The sequence below is a fragment of the Camarhynchus parvulus genome, chromosome 1A, assembly GCF_901933205.1.
Source record: "Camarhynchus parvulus chromosome 1A, STF_HiC, whole genome shotgun sequence".
NCBI lineage: Eukaryota > Metazoa > Chordata > Aves > Passeriformes > Thraupidae > Camarhynchus > Camarhynchus parvulus.
The window spans coordinates 45,329,245-45,337,859 of record NC_044586.1 but is presented as its reverse complement, the minus strand read 5'-3'; positions in this window follow the sequence as shown (position 1 = coordinate 45,337,859).

Below are 8,615 nucleotides of genomic sequence, written 5' to 3'. Positions count from 1 at the left end.
TTTAGTAACAGATAAGGAGCCTTTTGCTAGGGCAACATACCCCATTTCTTTCTTTTCTCTTCTCTTTTGGAGGGTTAATGGATGAGGAGGAGAATCGCATCCAGACTTTCATTTATCAGTGCATAAAGTGTTTTCCTATGCAGTATGATAAGCGTTCAGGGAGAGCAAGCCAAAGGAATGACAACCAGACTGCAAGCTCTGCTTTCCCAAAAGGCTTTCCCCCATATTTATAGCTTCTTCTGTTGACTCGTCACTACAATAAGACAAAAGAACATTTTGATCCTGACTTATTAATAGAGAAGAAAAAGGGATTTATATGTTATCTGGTTAAAAAATATTCGGTATTTATCAGCCAGTAACAACTTCTAAATCCTCTACTGAGAAACATTTTAGTAGGCTGAATTTATCTCTGTTATTCATCACCAGAAGTAGCCTAGAAGAGCCTAGAAGCAGTTAGGATATGTGAAAGAATAATTTTTGCGTTAGTAGGTCTCAGGTGATGATCAGACAGATAGTCTATAAGCACTTTGTAAAGAAAAATGAATCTCACAGCTATATGATCAGACAACATCATGCTCTTTCTGCTGGGCTAGTTAGCATCCCATTTTCAGTGCATAAATTCTACATGGTACCCTTTAAAATGCACTCAAAAGCATGTAACATTCATTCTTCCCTCTTCTTCCCATGTTTATAGGCCAGTTTGTTGATCCTAAACAGTTTCTTCCAGCGCAAGTGAAACAAGATTAGGAAGAATGAAAACCACAGTGTGGTTGCAGTGGTTCACCATTTTATATTTCACTAATGAGCAGGGGTATATTCTGGGTTCTGCCATCAGCATGAAGATTCATGCTTTTCATGGTCATTTCATAGCTACATGTTTTGGTGCTCAGACTTTAGGGTTTTGCTATCCCACTAAGTTTCTTGTGAGAGCCCATTTACGCTTCCAATAGGTGACCCTTGTTTCTCTGGGTAAGTCAGTTAACAACAGCAATAAACCAAAACACATAATTCTGGAGTCCTAAACCCCAAAGAGATGCCGCACAGTGGTTTCAGATGTACTGCTCTAATCTCGTAAACAAGGCTCTGTCTTGCACTTCTAAAGCAAAACAACAGTATGTCTGTGAGAAGAGGTGTCCAGACTCAGACTGAGAACACTTGTGTGGGCACAATGTGGGTTTTAAGTCTCATTGTAAAGCAGGTTGGGTCCCTCCAAAATATCTATCTGTAGGATGTAATTTTCCACTTCATGCACATTTAATGAAGAAACACAGCCTACTTTCCAAAAAGTTCTCCTTTTGACTTTTAACTAAGCAAAGATAATGGAAGATACTAATGTTAAGCCACTGACAAGTTAAAAATGTGACCATAATACCATAGTTATTGAAAATCCAGTGAAAAAGTAAAACCTCAATAAAATAATCATAAAATAAATAAAAGAAAAAGCTGTATAACCCCAAGAAAATCAACTAAAACTAAAAAAACCCAAACAAACTGCTACCTTATCACCACTTCATAATTTCATCTCCTGGTATAGACTTCTCCGAGGTATGTGGATTTGTTTTAAACATCTGCAATTGCATGACACTGATTTATTCCAACTGGTGGATCCAGATTAATTCTCTAATCACTATGTATTTCCTGTGTGGAAAAATCCTGTCCCAGTTACATTGGATGTAAGGCCTATAGAAAGCAGCCCTTGGAGGTGAAAAATGGCAGCCCTTGCCCACTCACTCCATTGGGCTTACTTTTGTTTTTCCTTCTATTCTCTACCGCAAAGCAGTGGATTCAAACAAACAAACAAAAAAATAAATATTTTTTAAATTGCCTTATTTTAGCAGTAAATATTTTAGTGATAGAATTTCAGTTTGAATGAAATGGAAAAGGGATGTTACGATCTTACTGCACAAAGGAAAAGTTATATATAGAATGTGCATCTTAATGACTAGAAGGTGTTGATTAGCATCATACTTTTATTTCACACAAAGATGTGTGAACCTTTCATAACAAAACTTGTAAGAAAGCAGAACTTGCCTCATTTATGCAATTTTTTATAAAAGTGAAACAGTCAGCAGCTTGCTTAAAGACAAACCAACAGAACATCTCATAGCCCTGTTGGACAGGGCAGATGAGTTTCGGATCACAGCATTCTCCTCCTCCCCTCACCCCAGCCCTGCCCCCAACCTGCCTGCTGATCAGTACAGTACATATTTTGCTACCTATTAAAATAAGCACCTTTGGAATAAGCAGATTGCTCAGGTCTCCCCCAGTCCACTGGGGCACAGCTTGGCAAAAAGCGCTTGTTCTCAGCAGCCAGGAAAAGCCTGAGCCAATGAATTGCTCTGGAGCAGCAAGGGAGGAGATGCATCAAAATAATTCAAGGAAATAAATAATTGGGTTGCTAAGTAAAAAGGAATGCCACTCACATTCAGAAAATATTTGATAAAGGTGGACTTTTCAAACAGCTGTCTTCGTTTTGCATAAAAGTAAAATTGCCATCTCAGCTCTACTTCATCCTCACTTTGTGCCTGCCCAAGCCGAGTTTGTTTCTGTAATTGCAGGGCAAGGCCTTTCAGAGGCAAATCTGAGTTTCAGCTGGAGAAGCTGAGGAAAGGAATTCCTCTCCTTAAGCTTAAGTGGGCAACTGTGCTGGTAATGGGTATTTCAGATGAAATGTGTAGTTCTGCATGCTTGTTTATGCTGTGTTGAAGATCCTGTTATTGCTGTTGTTGGTGGATAATTTCATTTGACAATGTGCTGCAGATTCATCTTTATGTATGAATTTACATGCACAGAGTGAGAAGCATAAAAAAATAATACAGAACTGCTCATGCAGAGTCACAGCACACAAATTAGAACATTCAGTAGTTCAAAAATGCCAGGATAGACAACTTTAATCTTTCATAGCACCTCGGTATTTGTAAAGCTTTAGCTTTTGTTAATGATGATGAACATGAGGAAATCAAACTCAACAAATAAATGTAGTTTCAAAAACTTGGTTGCATGAGAAAGCAGAATATATTGCCTGTGACGGTGGTCACAAGGGTTTTCAATTGAGGGAAGAGGCGAGAACGTTGACTCCATGATCAGAAGGCTTGATTTATTATTTTATGATATATAGATATACTATAACTATACTAAAAGGAAAAGACAGAGAGAGATTTCCAGAAGCTGCTAAGCTAAAGAAAAAAAAGTAAAGAATGATAACACACGAGCTGGCCTTGACAGACTGCGAGAGCCAGCTCTGCTGTGACTGGTCACTGAACCAAAACACCCACACCAGACCAATCACGGATCACCCTGTTGCATTCCACAGCAGAAGATAATTATTGTTTACCTTTTGTTTCTGGGGCCTCAGCTTCCCAGAAGGAAAAATCCTAAAGGAAGGATTTTTCACAAAAAGATGTCTGCGACATATTGCCCACATTTAACCAGTATTCTTGTAAATGTGTAATGTATTATCAACATCTGCATTTTCTGTCCTAAATTCTACTGTAAGGTCAGGGAGTAAATGAAAGTCTGGCTGTAGGACCCACCTGTGTCTGGGCTAAGCTACTGTTTGTATGACAGGTGATGGGCCTGGGTGAAATGCTGCCACCTCCCAAACCCTTGGTAGCACCCAACAAGTTTTAAGAGATATTGGTTAGTTTGGTTTAATAAGTTGCTTTATGCTCTGTCTAGCTTTAGGAATGCAACTTACACTTACCAGACACCTGGAGAAAAAAGGCATAATGAAAACATAAAAAGTTTCTTTTTTTAATTTAGAGATTCCAGTATTTCTTTCCTGAAACATTTTCATTAATATGATAATGTCATCTGGAGAAGGAGCAGAGCAAAATCCCACAATGTGACTAGAATTGTTTTTCTCTTTTCTCTTTAGATTCTCAGGTAAATGAAATTTCTTCTGGTTCATTGTCCTAATTAATTGGTCCTACTGACTTTACTAATCTTCAAATGTCACTTCTGATTTTTCCATCCCATGGTCACTGCTTGCTCTCAGCAATGTGAGAAACTGGACTTTATGGCTTTATTCTACTATTTGAAATTATTCAATCTGCTGTCTCTTCCCATCTGATTAATTTGACAAGTATCCCACCTCCTGAAAGGGGGAGGAGAGAGATGCCGATTCACATCCATTTGGGATCAAAGCTGCAACTAGGCACGCAGTTTTACAATAATTACAAGAAATCAATACATGTTGGGATGTGTTTATAATACATTCCAGTAATCAATACGATGTTATTAAAATATTTATTTCCTTACAGAACATCAAAGTTGAAGTAAATTCTGAAAGGATTACTATACATTTTAACTAAGAAGTATCCACTTACCAACAAATAAAATTCCATCACCTGGCTGTCAAACATAAGAATTATCTAACAGTGGAATTTGGAGTGGCTTCTTAAGCTACATAAAGTCGGAAAACCAGAACAAGTTGCCAGAATTAGTCTTGAGGCAAGAATCTTAAAAAATTTCAGGAGTTGCTTTTTACTTCATATATAAAATATAATGGCCTTTTTCCCATCTAAGAAATTATTTAAATAAACAAGATGGCAGAAATAAAATGGAAGGAGATTTCCACAAGAATTAAACATGTAGAAGAATGATGCCCAAGCTAAATGGAAAGTGTAATAGGTAGCTGGAGAACTTCTACCATGGCTCCAGTACTCACTCCACCTTGTCCAGACGGAAGTCCTGAAATTAGAGGCCATAAATAAATACCCAGCATGGTATGGACTCCAGCATCTACTGAATTTTATTAATTACCATATTGTTCTGCTGGATATGAAGTTTACCCAGAGGTTACGAGTTGTGGACTCAGCTATAATGGTGACATGGCAATAAAATACTTGAGTTATTCCTGACATCAGAAAATAAAAGTGGGACAAAAAGGTATTTATGAAACAAATATTTAATTTCAGTGCCTGGCCAACAACCTTGTATAATAAAAAAATAACAATCCTGAAACAAAGTCCATAGATCTGGCTGTTTCATGAAGTACAGGTTTCCCCACTACACTGTACTGGATCTAAGTATTCATTGTACAGGAGACAAGAAATATGACAAAGGAAGCAATAGAAACACCTTGAAAATCTTTGTCTATCTTTCCTTTCAGAGGAAGAGATTTCTTTAAAGACAGGAAAGATGTTACTAAAATACAAAATGAACCGTAAAGGTAGGCAATGTTGCTTGATCTTGTTTTGACTCAGACAAAACAAGTCATTGTGAAGCTACTTATATATTTATATACACACACATATATATTATATATATATATATATACAATTATTAATTCTCACTGTATTAAAAAGAGATATAATCTCAGTTTGATAAGGACTAGGGAAAATGAGATGACATGACAAGGTTTATGTGGAAAATATGAGTTGATTTCTGTTAAAAATAAAAAATATATAAAACATTATAGCACAACTTTGTTTTCTTGTCAGACATTTGCTGTAGGATTGTGAAAAAACACATTGATGTTGCAGATTTTGGTCAATAGTGCCCATCCTCAGTTGCCTGTAGTAGGTGTTCTAGACCTCAGACAGTTTGGAAGCCATAAGAACCTGCTGAAAAACTGGTCATGACACAACAAATAAAATAAAAACTTACCTTTAGCTTTTATTTGCGCTTAAGCTTTGATATGACACAGGTGGAGAGAATCTAATGAGAATATTAGACTTTGATACAGCAACTTAAAAATGTTCTTAACCTTTAGTAGTATTTTGTCCTTATTTTCTCACAGAAATATTATTACCATTTGATTTCCTCATTCTGATCTAAGGTACTTTCTATTATTTAGCCCCAGACCATGTCTTATGCCATGAGAGAAAAACTTCCCTTTCATATTATTAGTTGACATATTAGTTTATTTGCCTACATACTCAAGGTTTTTTGCCTTCAGGCGTCTTCAAAAATTTTACCTAAACAAAGAGTATTCACTGAAATAATTTATAGCCACTGTGTGCTTTTGATCTGTATGAATACTTTCCACAGATTTTACCGATGTTTCAGGCATAGAGCGTTAAATTGGACTGTAACAATAAATGCATCCCCATTCATTACTGCCTGACTACACAATGGAAAAAAAATCTTATTATAATTCTTAAAAGTTTAAACATTTCTTTCAGACCAGCAGCTTCTCCTCTCCTCAACTTTCCTGCTCAATATGAATTTCTTACTCTGATTTTTTACTTCTGATTCATTCAGTCCTCAATAGCTTCAAATGGTAACACTTGCAATATAATATTTTAATTTACATTAGTACTATTAGGAATTATTACGATTGTCTGGCTTGTTTTTTCCTGGGCCAGTCTTTACTCTGGTTAGGAGAAATACTGGAAAGGCTTTTGGCAGCATCTGACTAACATATACAGCCTTTTCTGTATTAACTTTTGTTTGTATTCTTCAATTTCAATGCATGAGTTTTTTGCTCCTCTTGACTCTCAGAGATTTAACATTTACACATTTTATTTAACATTTACAATTTTATACTCAATGTCTCAGATATACAACTAAAGTTGAAATGCATCTTTTAAGAAATAATTGTAAATTCCTTTTGATAGTCTGCTAGGGGACACCTAGGTAACATTCTTCATACACACAGTTGTATAGTGGGCAAATGACTGAAACAGCCTGACATTCATCTAAGATCACCATAGTCTTGTTATTTATGCACACCAAGTATAAATAAAATTAAAGTTTGAAGGAGGGTGGCTGTTGATTTTAGGGTCTTTTTCTTTAACTGTGAAGGGATTTAGGAGCTCAAATAAGTCCCTTGAGTATCATCCATTCTTCTAATGGGACGTGTGACCAATTTTCCATTGATTCCCACTGACTCCTCTGACCCATAAACATTATAAATCTGTAATAAATCTCAGACCCAGGCTCTTCTGTCCAGTTTGCCACTAAGGCAGGCCCAGAATGCAGTAAAGTTATCATTTTCCATTATATACATTTTTAGGAGAATATTAAACAACTGTCAAAGAAAATTTTACTCCCCTCCAAGTGAGAGAAAACAGCTTTTTCCTCAGGACTATGGCAAGGCTGGAGATGCAACTGAAGAGTGGCAAGATCTGAGAAATAGGTCTGTAATGCTGCATCCTCTGTCTGCATATTACACAGTGATTCTCACCAGATTGTCCAGACACAGAGTAGACCAAATTTCACTTCCTTCCCGCATGTCTGTAAGTGGCTGTTTGCAAACGCAGCTGTGTATGTAACAGTCAGTCTCTGAAATACACACACACACACACACACACACACACACACACACACACACTCATATGTATATACATACACTTTATAAATAAGAAAAAAAAAGAAGCAAAAAAGCTGTATTTTAAATGAGTGCATGAACCTACAACTGGATACATCCATTAGGATCAAAAATCTTCCATATGTTTTGACATAGTCTCCATTTCCTCCATGAACAGCACTATTCAGCTTCTTAATAATTAGCATCAGTTAGGATATGTCTTCATTTTTGTGCTTTGCAGAAATACTGAAGGTAAATATTTTCTAGCATACAGATACAACTGCTATAATTACATTGAGGTATTTATAATGCATATTTGTTTGTTTGGGATTTTTTTAAAAAAAATATTTAGGGGAAAGTTTTTGCACTTATTCTTTTAAGTCAATACAGAAGTGCTGTTCTGAGAACTTAGATAGAAGATACTAAATTATTCTGAGCAATGTGATCTAGTGGAAGATGTCCTTGCCCACAGCAGGGGCACTGGAACTAGATACCTTTAAAGTTCCTTTCCAACCCAAACTGTTCTGTGATTCACCACTAAACTCTTCACATAGATATGTCTTAAGACCTCATTCTAATATTATTCATGGTAATGAAAGAAACCCACCACCACTGCTTTCATTAAATGAAAAAAAGGAATTGCTTTAGACAAGCCAGAGCCAGAAGGCAGAAGTCTGGACTGTGCTGCTGGACTGTGGTATCCAACATTTTTAACAAGACAGTGAATAGTGATCACATATGCAAGGGGGTACATGCAGAATCTTTGAGTGGGTAAGTCACAAGACATAGCTGATTAATTAGATTTCCATCTACTGCCTTCCAAAACCAATCATCCAAAAAAACCCAATATAAACAACAACAGCAAAAAAGTTTTACAAGGGATTAACTTCCTTAAGAACAAAGTTTGCCATTAAATATCACTTTCAAAGCGGACTTAAGAAATTCTCTTGACATGCAAAACCCACTAAGGCAAAGGTGACTGCACAAAGGGTTAATGTGCTTAGTAGTATACTGATCTTGCAAAATAATACACACAATGAAACATGCTGTTGTCATTGATGGTTTGGGGTTTTGTACTTTTTTTGGCTAGAACTAGTTGTGCTTCACCTATCCCCAGCCCTGTATCAGAGAGCCACAGCAAGCTACAGAAAGACTTCTTTTAACTGAGCTCTTCAAGGTGGAAGAAGGTTCCTCCCAGAAAGAATAAAACCCTGTGGGTTATAAATGGATCAAAAAGAATTATATTTTTTATTTATACTCCAGAAATGTAAGCAGGTGAATGAAATGGTTTCATATACATTTTTACATCCATCAGCAGTGAAAACACTGTTCATACATCAACTCTATAGTAAAATGTACA